This window comes from Dama dama, chromosome 13 (assembly GCF_033118175.1).
Source record: "Dama dama isolate Ldn47 chromosome 13, ASM3311817v1, whole genome shotgun sequence".
Lineage (NCBI taxonomy): Eukaryota > Metazoa > Chordata > Mammalia > Artiodactyla > Cervidae > Dama > Dama dama.
The window spans coordinates 40,879,670-40,891,366 of NC_083693.1; the positions used below are offsets into that span (position 1 = coordinate 40,879,670).

Genomic DNA, 11,697 nt, shown 5'->3' on the forward strand with positions numbered 1-11,697 from the left:
GTCCCCGAACCTGGCCACCAGGCCCGGGCCAGGCCAGATCAAGAGGGCGGCCGGCCCAGGAGGAGACCTTCCCGCTGCAGAGCAGCCCTGGGCCACTCCCTCGCCTGGGAATGCGGCTTCTGGAGGCCTTGCTGGCTCCAAGACTGCCAGCCGAGGGGAAGTTGTTACTGCTCCCACTCAGGCATGCTGGCATCTCCTAGGGGCTGGCACCTCAGAGAGACTGGCTCAGCTTACAAGCTAAGAGCGAGCTGCCGCCCCCTCTGCTCCTCCGCTTGCCAAGACAGCGGCTCAGCAGCGGCCCAGGGTCAGGCTTGTTGCTGCAGTGTGTGTGTGTGTGTGTGTGTGTGTGTGTGTGTGTGTGTGTGTGTGTGTGTGTGTGATGGTGAAAGTAGGGTGGAGATACTGCTGCAGTGTGTGTGTGTGTGTGTGTGTGTGTGTGTGTGTGTGATGGTGAAAGTAGGGTGGAGATACTGCTGCAGTGTGTGTGTGTGTGTGTGTGTGTGTGTGTGTGTGTGTGTGTGTGTGATGGTGAAAGGGTGGAGATACTCAGGTGGGGGTCAGAGGGAGGCTGGCAAATGGCACTGCTTGGACAACTTTGAAGTTTTGCAAAAAGGCACAAAACAATCACGTATTGTTTTTTGGCAGGTTTTTAATTTTTTTTTTTTTTTTTTTTGGTAAACGGATCTCCTCCCTGTTGGGAAAAGAAAAACCCAACCACCAAACAAACCCCTCACAACAATGCCCTTCTCTCTCTGGAACCAATTTCCAGACTGCACAGCAGTCCTGACAAGGTCAACAAGCTGGAGCGGTAAGCGGAAGATCTTTATCTATGTGGGAAATAGGAAAATCATTTGACTGATAAAAGGAAATACAATAAATAGCATCGAAATTCCTGGCTGCATTCCCTGGGGCCCCTCCTCTGCTGGAGAAAGTGCGCGGGGCAGGATACACGTGCTGCTCCAGCAGGTTTAAAAATAGCATGCAGCAAGCACACAGCCCTTTCTTACCTTCCAGAAAGACTTCATTACCGGATCCTCAGCCCCAAGCCTGCAGAGCTGCTGCTGGCGCTTTCTTCTCCCCGCACTGGGTTTTTCTTTTTTGGAAATGTTAAGGCAATGCCTGTGATACATTTTACTCACGGGCCAGCTCCTGCTCAGCTAGTTTCAATCTGGGCACGTCTCAAGCTCACGTTGAAAGTCCATTGTATTTAATGGGGTGTTAACTCTGTTTATTCTCTGGGACTTGGGCAGTAATTTTACACTCTGCAAAACTAGCAACTTGAAGTGGTGTGCCTCTCTTCCCATCCCCACCTGTGGGTCTCAGTCCCCAGGCACCTCTGGTCCTGTTTCCCACCTTCCCTCAGCTCAGGTGGCCATACATGACCTGGATGGAGCCAGGAAACCTGGGTTCACACCCACTGCAGCCACCCTTTAACATTGGTCTCTTGAATCGCTTGGAGACTCAGTTTTCTCATCTGTAAAATGGGGACTTTAATCAGCTGTCGACATACCACAATTCCAAAGTGGATAAACATTTGGGGGGAGGGTACCACAAAGACCCCTATTCTGTTATTCCACACCAGGCCACTTCTATATCACCTTGCAACATCTCCAGACCATCTCTCCACTAAAACCCAAGGTGGTTCACCGTGAAGCCTGCGGATAGGACTGGGTCTTCACTGTGCTACTCTGACCTTCTGATTCCATTCTTCCTTCTACCTCTCCAAATGGGCACTCTACTCTCAGGCAGCAGTTTTCTTCTCTCTCCTTTTATTCATTCACATTGCCTGGCCCTAAAAGGTGTGAATAAACAAAAGATGAGGTGGTCCCTTCTAGCTCTGAGTCTCTGGGTCTAGATCAAAATAACTGATGCACCTGTAGTTTCTAACAAACCAACGTTCTGTATGAGCTATGTCTTAAATTATTCCCACCTGATCTAAAAACTGGATTCTTAGGGACCTTCCAGAATCGCCACTGCTTAGATGCCATCTGGACCTTGGTCCTCTCTCTCCAGGAGCCAGGCTTTCCCCGCTGCATGTCAGCAGCTCAGATCTGAATCTCCAGGCCCCTCCTTGCTGGAGTTCCTGATCTCTATTTCCAGCTCCCTCAGGCCTTCTCCATCTGGTATTCTGTAGCATCTTCAAACTCAATTTGTCCAAAATTAAATAGTCTCCCCAAACCCACATTTTCTCCTGCATCTGCCAACTCAGTTAAGAACTCTACTGCCCACTCAAGCTAAAAAGCCTGTCATTCTCCATCCCTCTTCCTCATTCTTTACCTTGCTCCCTCGCTGTCCTCCTACACCCCTTCATTCACAGGAACCCCCCTCATTCAGCCATGGAACCTCCTATGAAGTGGTCCTTCTCACCGTCCCCAGGCCAAGTTTCTGTAAGGTACTCAGCGTTTGGCTCTCTTCTGAGCTCCCTCAATAGCTCATTGTTTTGTTTTTCTTCTTGATTAATTATTAATAATTCTACAATAGCTCTTCACTGGCCTTAGTCCCTCCTGCTGCCCATCTGTCCCCTCCCCAGCAGGCCCCCTTCTGTCCTGCCTACCACTATAAGAACAACCTTTCTAAAATGCAAGTCTGATCTTGCCAATATCACTCTATTATAAATTATCATTTTGGTAGTGGCTTTTATTTTATTATCTCATTTAAGCCTTGCAATAATTCCATATGATAAGCATTATCCTTGACCTGTTACATGTGAAACTGAGACTTGCTGGGTTAAAGGATGCAAGGTCACACAGCTGTCATACCTTGCAAACCAGGATTTGGTCTGTCTTATGTTGCAAAATCCATGTTGAAAACATATAAGGTAGTAGCTCCATGCCTGGCACACAGCAGATGAACCAATGTATTTTTCCTCCCATTTCTCCTTTTAACAGACTTCAGTCTCTTTAGCAAGGTGTGGAGGCCTATTCTGTCATGGCCAGCTTACTTTTCTGAGGCGTTCCCTGTCACTCCCTGTGATCCACCGTCACCAGCCCCATCAGGCCAGATCTGGCCACGTGTTGGTCCCCAAACTCTCCCTGTTCTTTCTGAACTCTGTCCCTTTGAAATTTTTCCCGCAGCTTGGCAAACCTTTTGTTCCTCCGTCTTCCCCATCTGTAAGGATCAGGTCAGCTGGAGCCCACTCTGCGATGCTTTTTCTGATCCCCAGACACAGAAGCGGCGGCTCCAACATTCCCCTTGCTGATACCGCTTGCCGTGGGCACTTTATTTGGGTGCTGATCGCATTGGAGTGTGGTTATTTGGGCCTGTCTCTCCCTACCTTTGAATCCCTGTGCCTGGCACCGTGCCTAGGACAGAGTGGGCACTCACGGAAAGTGTGTGCATTTAGTTCCATCCCTCATCCTTCCCTATGACTAATGCTTAATTTCGGTTGTTTTGCAAAGGTGAGAACGTTCCCAAAGAATGGTTTGCGTCACCTCCGTTCTCTCTGACTCCTACGCCCACCTCCTCCCTGATTGGCTCTTGTGAGGTCATCAGAGACCCCCACGTCACCAGGTCCCCAAACACTTTCTTGTCTTGTCCTCCCAAGCTTTCAGTAGCATTGGACACAGATGCCACTCCCCTCTTCAGTCACCCTCTCCTCCTGGCTTCTGGGCATCCCAGTCTGCTGTTTTCTTCCTGCCTCTCCAGGTTTTCCTGGTCCCCAGCCGACCTCTGAAATAGAACCACCTCAGCGCTCTGTCCTAAGCTGTGTTCTCTTCTCTCCCAACATTCCTTTCCCAAATGGGCTTGCCTGTTCCCAGAATGCAAAATACTATCTCCATATTCAGCTCTGAGCTCCAGAGTCAAATATTCAATAACCTCAGTGATTTAATTGAACCACTTAGAGGATTCTTAGGTATCTCAGACCCTCAGTTTTATCCCCCAAACCTTTCCTCCCTCAACGGGTCCCACCGCTTTCAGTGAAAGGCATAATTATGGGTCCTCTTCCTGGGATCTTGGGAGTCACTTATCTGGGAAGAAGGTGTCTTGGAAGAGGGATCCAGTTTCAGGAGGTCTGAATATTATGCTTTCCTATCTCTGACACAGGTTTGGAAAAACACCAGATTCTTTAACCTGGTATTCCGTGCCCAGCATCATGTGAGTACCATCCCCCACCCAGACTTTTCAGCCCCATCTTTTATCCTGCCCCTAGTTCAGAAATACCCTTCTGCAGAACAAGTTTCCTGACCTCTTGCTATGGTCTGAATGCTTGCTATATGGTGAAATCCCAACCCCCAATGTGATGGTATTTGAAAGAAAGGCCATTGGGAGGTGATTAGGTGTGAGGGAGGAGCCCTCAAGGATGGGGTCAGTGTCCTTATTAAAGGGATCCCAGAGAGCCAAGAGTTCTCTTGCCTCTTCACTGTGTGAGGACACAGCAAGAAGACACCATCTGTGAACAGGAAGTAGGCCCTCAACAGCCACTGAAGCCATCCTTTCCTTAATCTTGGGCTTCCCAGTCTTGAGAATAAACTTCTATAAGCCACCCAGTCTCTGATATTTTGCTGTAGCAGCCGGAACAGACTGAGATGAGTCAAGCCATCCCCCGTCCTTTAAATACACCTTACAAATGTGCACCTTTGCACTTACTGCTTTCTGTTCCTTTCCATCTAAATCCTCTGCCTTCAGGCCTTTCCAATCCAGCATCTTCTAGAATCTTCCATGTCTGCTCCACCCAATAATGTCTATCCTTCTCAAACCCCTCTAGTAACACAGAAAGTTGGTAACGCCCAAAGCCTCACACTGACTGTTGGCTTTCCTGTTGCTTGTGTCGTGTGTCTTTTCCAGATTGGGTGAAAGGTGAGGACTGGTGAGGTGTCTTGTTCATCATGTGCCACAGGGCCCAGCGCACTGCCCGGCAACATTACAAGTGGCTAGAACATAGGTGCTGAAACCCTCCTTGCCTGGTCTCACCTATCCTGACAGTCCCCTGTCTAAGTGTGATACAGAGCTATCCATTTTATTTGCTTAGGTATTCTCTATTTAAAATATGCAAATTGTATCCAGCTCCCTCCAGTTTATCTCCATGAGGTGCTGAGGACAGGCAGAGATGGATAAATTGCAAGAACAGCTTTAGGAGACTGCCTGGGCTTATGCAGCAGCAAAATGAAAAAGGCCCCGGGCTCCAATCTCAGCTCAGCCACTGACCATCAGGTTTTGCTGTTTCACCTCTCTTTCCTCAGTTTAATCATCTGTAAAATTGCTGAGCGATCACTGGGTATCTGCTTGAGCAGAGGAGTCCCAAAAACCCTTTCTAACTCCTCAACCTAAAAATCCCATTTTGCCTAAAAGCCCTCATTGTGGTGAGCATTCCCAAGCTCACCTCCCAGGAGAGGCGGGGCTGCCCACCAAAGCCCCTGCCTTGGGGACCAGCCCCCTTAAGGCTCTGTCCTCATTCTATTGAGTTACGCAACAACTCTGAGAGAAAGGCATTTTTAGGCTCCATTTGGCAGACCAGGAAATGAGACCCAGAGGAGGTTTGCCCAAGCCCAGCCAGCATGTCGCAGGACTCCAGGGCTGTCACTCACTCCACAGCCTGTGTGCGCGGGCCTTTCCAGGAGCATTCTCCATCAGTGATTCTCAGACTCCAATGTTTGAATCACCCGGGGATCTTGTGAAAACAGATCTTGATCCCATTACTCTGAGGGGCGGCCCCAGATTCTGTGTTTCTAACAAGCTCCCTGCTGCCTCTGAACCCCACTGTGAATCACCAGGTAGTACACAACCTGCGCAGCTGTACCTGGCAGCCCTGCCAAAATACAGCTCAAAAGCAGCAGAGCTGGTACTTCACTTTAGGTCTTTTGACTCAAAGTCCAGGGTAGTCTGTGAGCCAGGACTTGGTGAAAAGCCCCTCTACTCTGGGCCCAGGGGTCCCTGGAGAACTAGAGAAAGCTTGACAAGGAAAGACCCTAAAGAGGACCTCATCCCTGCCGTGCCAGTCAGGAGTCCTTGGCCGGGGCCCCTTGGAGCTGGCACAGGTAGATGTGTGTGGAGGTGGGGGCCCTGTGGGGACAAGGAGCAGCCAAGGGGCTGCATGCCTGGCCTCATGGGGATGTGGGGCCGGGAGGAGTGAGGACCAGCAGCCGTACTCCCAGTCTGCAGCTCCCAGGTTGGTGATGAGCAGGGCGTTCTTCAGTTCTCCGTGCAGGTGCTGAGAAGTGGGGATGATGCTCGCAAGCAGAGAATGGCGCTGAGCTGCAGCCTGGGAAGCCTGCATTCCTGGGATCCTCCCCGCCGCAGCCTAGCTGGCTCAGGGCCTGTTTCCACTTGCTGGGGAACAGCCGGACATTTTACAGGGACCCCTGTGCACATGGGGGCTCCTTCTGGCCTCTCCGGGGTAATTGCCTGAGAGGCACAGGTGCTCCCTGGGTCTGGAGTCTCAGCTGGGGCCACCATCGTGACATAATATCCTGGGGTGGGCTTTGTAAACTCTAGAGAGCTGTGCAAATGCCATGAGTGCTGGGGTGGAAGGTGGGTCTGCAGTGAGGTGCAGCTGGGGAGAACCTTAGAGGAACAAGGGTGAAAGAAGGGTCTCTAAGGAGAAACCAGGGAGGCCCTGGGGAAAACCGGCAGAAGAGAGCTCGGTGAACAGGCAGAGGAGAGGACAGAGGGAGCAGCCAATCTGCAGGTGGGTTAGTGCGTACTAAGTTGCTTCAGTCATGTCTGACTCTCTGTGACTCTGTGGACCATAGGTCACCAGGCTCCTCTGTCCATGGGGATTCTCCAGGCAAGAATCTGGAGTGGGTTGCCATGACCTACTCCAGGGGATCTTCCCGACCCAGGGATTGAACCTGCATCTCTTATGTCTCCTGCATTAGCAGGCGGGTTCTTTACCACTAGCGCCACCTGGGAAGCCCCTTGCAGGTGGGGGCCTGGGGCTGAACACTGCCCTGCCACTCACCAGCTTCAGGCACATATCTGCAATTCTGGGAGCCTCCTTTGCCTCATGTGTACATGGGGACCATGAAGCCACAGAGACTGGGACATGTCTCGGGTTATTGGGGGTGTACATGTTCGTAGCACAGTATATGTGGATTGATGCCAAGCCTTGGGTCATGTGTGGCAGCTTGCTGAGCACTGAGCAGGGGCTGTGAGCCCTGCCTGGCCTAGAGTCCTGCACTGGCCTTGGACAAATGCCTTTCACTTTCAGAACCTTGGTTCCCCATGTGCAGAGTGGGGAGGAGTAGGTGTGAATGGCCCTCAAGCATCCTTCTAGCCCTGGGCCTGAGCTCCAGATGGCTGCACGTTCTGGCCAGCAAGGCCTGAATTGGGCATCTATTCTGAGGCTTTGCCCTCTTCAACAAGGCTAAGCTGGCAGAGGTTTCCAGGACCAAGGTGAAGGGCCTCAGCCTCCACTGGGGCTGAATCCTGAAACCAGTGACCATTCAGAAGCATCTCTCCTCCAGGCAGGGTCCCACGGCTACCCAGTCACCAGATGCTGGGCTACAGGAGCAAGAGCCTGGCAGGGCTGTTTCTGGGAAGCCTGGTGAGTCCTGTGGGCATAGTCTCAAGGCTCCCCTTCACCATCCTGACTCCCACGTCCACAAGCGGGCCAACCAGAGAGACGTAGTGGCTTCTGCATCCAACTCAGAGCAGTCACACTGGAGAAAAAAGGATTAAGGACAGAAAAGAGGCTGATGTGGTCTGCCAGGCTCATTGGGATAGAAGGCACATCCACGGAGAGCACAGATGGGGATGTGGGAAATAAAACTCACCGGCCCAAACCTGGAGAATGGACTTAGAGGCATGAGGTGCAGCGGGAAGTGAGGCTTCAAGGACAGTGTTGCAGATGGGGTGTCTGGTGGGCAGGCACACCCAGAGTCGTTCCAATGGGTTCTTCATCCTCTCGGCACGCAAGTCCCTCCCCCAGCTCCTCATTGACCGAGTACAAAGGGTTAACAATCTTCCCAAATGTCTCCTGGATTTATTATTCTCCCCGAACACTTCTTCCCATTCTTATGTTTTGAATTTACCAATAGAAGGAGTCCGTGCCAAAATCCGAGACGTTCCACTCTCCTTTTGTCTGGACTTTCCCACGCAAGTACCCTAATGGCTATTATGTCAGCAGGCTGTCACTGTAGGCTAGCTGTCCTTGAATATGGACCACTTTAAGTTTTTATTTCTTACAGGGAGACCAAGGCACAGAGGCCGAACTTGCTCGAGGTTTCATGGGAGCAGGTACCAGATCTGTAATCAGCACTGTGTCTTCTCTCGGCCACTTAGTCTCTTCTAGAACAGGCCATCCAGATGCTATTTCAGACTGCAGTTGTTTCCATCTTCTGATTCTGCCTCCCTCCTGGGACAGCCCTTCTGAAATTGAAAGCCAGCGCCCCTGTCCCCCAGAGTCGGCCGACTGCTGGGAGAAACAGCCTGTTTCTTCAACCATGTTGTTCCCCACTAAGGTTGCTAGGTTTCAGGGGAAAAAATATTGCTTGATGAATACAGGACACCCAGTTAAATTTAAATCTCAGGTAAACAACGAATAACTTTTTAGTGTAAGTACATCCTATGCAATGTTGAGGACAAACTTATACTACAACTATCTTGTTTTTCTGAGATTCAGATTTAACTGAGTGTCTTGTATGTTATTTAGTAAACCTGCTTACCCACCTCCCAGGCCATCCTGGCCAACCCTCTCTGGTGGGGTGCTGGAGAAGTTTCAAGAACATCAAGGAGGGTCTCGCTTTTTTTCAGAGGGTGGCTTTGTTGGGCAGCCTCTAACCACTCTGCCCTGCCTGTGCCCTCACTGCCAGCAGGCTCCCCTCCCATAGGCCTGTGCGTGGTTTGTGTCAGAGTAGGGAGTATCCTTCTCTGTCGCAATTATGTTGATTATCTCTGCGCTCGGCTCAGGCTCCAGGCGTGTGCCTGTGCTCTTGATTCCCTGCTTGTTCTATTCATGACCACCACTCAGCCACTTTGCCTTTGGTTGCTGGGCACCTAGAACACAATTTATTCCTCTCTTCCCCCGCAAAGTGGGAGTTCTGGGAAGGGAGCCAAGGATTTGAGAAGGACCTCCGAAAGATGGAGTTCCCCGGGCCCGGCCCGCCTCCCTAAGGCTGGCCTCACACCTGTGGAATGGGCGTGCTCCTCTCCATGCCACAAACGGGGGCTCCCAGGCTCTCACAGACCTGCTCTGCTGAAGAAGGAAGTGACCGAAAATCCCAACCTTGACCCCAAAGAGTGTATGTTAAGTGCCTACTCTCTGCCAGTAGAAGGTTCAGTCAGCACCTCCATCCACTGCAGGGTTACAGAGAGGACAGGCCAGTGAGGAAAGGCCAGTGTCCTTTGCAAGGACAGAGGTGGCTGAACACACACATCACACACAACTTCCAGAAGCCAGTCATATGACAGACCTCTCCCAGATTCCTTCTGCACTGGGCCTGTGTTCCCCTGAGGCTTACTGAGTGAAGGATCTTTATGAAAGTGATTTAGCAGGAAGTTCTTGAGGAGAAATGCAGAGCAGAGGAATGGGGAAGTGGGACAGGGAAGCAAAGAGAAAGAAGCCGAACAAAAGTATTAATTTAGGGGAAGTTGCACAGAGTGTGACTTTGGCCGAATCCCCTGGGACAACCTCAGAGTTGTCCCAATCAGGGGCAAAGAGAGCTGGGGCGTTGATAATTCTGCATGGCCAGTCCTTGGGGGACACAAATTTCCAGGCACTTCCTGTTCGGGGTGGTTATAGGCAGAGTGTATTTTCTGTTGGGCAATCCTCCAACAGAGAGAGGGTGTGAAGGCCCAGGGGTGGGCGAAGGCAGGGGAAATATGGAGGGAAGGTTGGGGGAGATGTGGGGGGGGGGTCACGCGGGTGTAGGGGGTTTAAGTCAGGAGAACTGGGGAGAGGAAGGTTAGGGAGGGCTTCCCTTTGGACAGCCCACTCAAAGCTCACCTCCCAGTGTGTTTCCCTCGGAAAAAACCTACCCTAACATCTTGAGTAACCCTCAGCACTCTCACCCCACCCCTGGAATTCTCCAGTTCCAAAGCTATTACTGTAATAACAATAAGCCCATTGTGTACACTTCCTGACTAATCCCTTCCTTGTGGCCTGGAGGAGAGAGGGGCAGGCCCAGGGACTGAAGCCCGTCTTAGGCCAAGAATTAAGGCTGAGCAGTCTGGTGAGGTCAGGTGTGGGAAAGACCCTGGCTCACAGGCCAGGCCGTGCCATCCCACCCGCTCTAACGCAGTTGTTTTCCAGGTTCTGCTCCATCACAGCCAAGGTCTGCTTCTGACTGCGTGTGTTAGTTGTTCAGTCATGTCCAACTCTGCAACTCCAAGGACTGTGGACCACCACGCTCCTCTGTCCATGGGATTCTCCAGGCAAGAACAATGGAGTGGGTAGCCATTCTCTTCTCTAGGGGATCTTCCCGACTCAGAGATCTAACCCCGGCCTCCGGCATTACAGGCAGATTCTTTACCGTCTGAGTCACCAGCATTCCGACTAGAACTGCAGAAACCTAAGGGTACTCCCTGAGCATACACGGTGCCCAAGATCCCGTGCTAGGCCCTTGCATTCCTCATTTCATTTTCCCTCATGTCCAGCCCCACAATGTAGCTATTAGAGTATATTATTCAGATAAGGAATCCAAAGGTCACAGAGATTCAGCGGTTGATCGATTGGAATGTACAGGAATGCTGAGTGATGATGTCATGTCTAAATCCAGGCTCCTGGACCCCTCAGCTGAACATCAGTCTGCATCTCCAAGGTCCTGTCTCCAGGATCCACACTGGAGTCAGTAAGAGGTGGAGTGGCCAAGCTCGGGCTGGATGGGCCAGGCCCCGCGTGTGCCTTGGCACCAGCAAAGCAGGGCATGCCCCAGACGAGAAGTTTTGGAGAGATGATCCATTTTTGAAAAATCGTTGTAGAGTCATAGTGGAAGAACTCAGACCATGGCAGGACTTCTTACTCTCATTTTGTGATTTAGGATTAGCTTTATTTTAATTTACAATATGTAAGGGGGGGCGCATTTTATTCTTTTCTCTAGGCTCAGGTCCCATAAATAAAGGTCTTCATCTGACCCTGCATAGGTCTGGAGAAGATTCTTGAGAGTCCCTTGGACAGTAAGGAGATCAAACCAGTCAGTCCTAAAGGAAATCAACCCTGTATATTCATTGGAAGGACTGATGCTGAAGCTGAAGCTCCAATACTCTGGCCACCTGATGTGAAGCGCTGACTCATTGGAAAAGACCCTGATACTGGGACAGATTGAGGGAAGGAGGAGAAGGGGGTGACAGAGGATGAGATGGTTGGATGGCATCACCAATTCAATTGACATGAGTTTGAGCAGGGAGGAGCTGCTTCCTAGTCTCTATGGACCCTGAGTTAACTTACCAAAGACAAACTGTGCACCTCCCACCCACCAGGCCCTGCGCACCACGCCATGCAAGGGATACAGTTGTTTCTACTTCCTTACCTGGTGCTCTTGGAGACAACCACACACACTGATGTTCTTTGTAGACTGTAAAGTGCTGTGCACTCACTTCCCAGTTCCATAGGCCTCCCTCCTCTCCGCCTCTTCTGACAGGAAGCCACTCCAGGATCAGACAGGATCACATGATCACACCACCTTAGAACTGAATTGACCTCAGTCACTCCAGAGCCATAGGGGGTCATATTTTTCTAGGAGCGTTCCCTGGCTGGATTCCGATTGACTTCTTGCTTCTTTCTTGAGTGTGTGTTCCATACCTGCTCCCATCCGCCTGGCT

At 51.1% G+C, this 11,697-nt stretch overlaps 1 long non-coding RNA gene across 1 annotated transcript; it reads left to right on the forward strand.

Annotated features, from left to right (window-relative positions):
* The first annotated feature begins 499 nt into the window (after window positions 1-499).
* On the forward strand, window positions 500-10,728 carry LOC133067909 (uncharacterized). The gene is made up of 3 exons (XR_009695432.1): window positions 500-808; window positions 4,045-4,095; window positions 10,179-10,728. It is a non-coding gene; the product is annotated as an uncharacterized LOC133067909 (long non-coding RNA).
* Window positions 10,729-11,697: the final 969 nt, after the last annotated feature.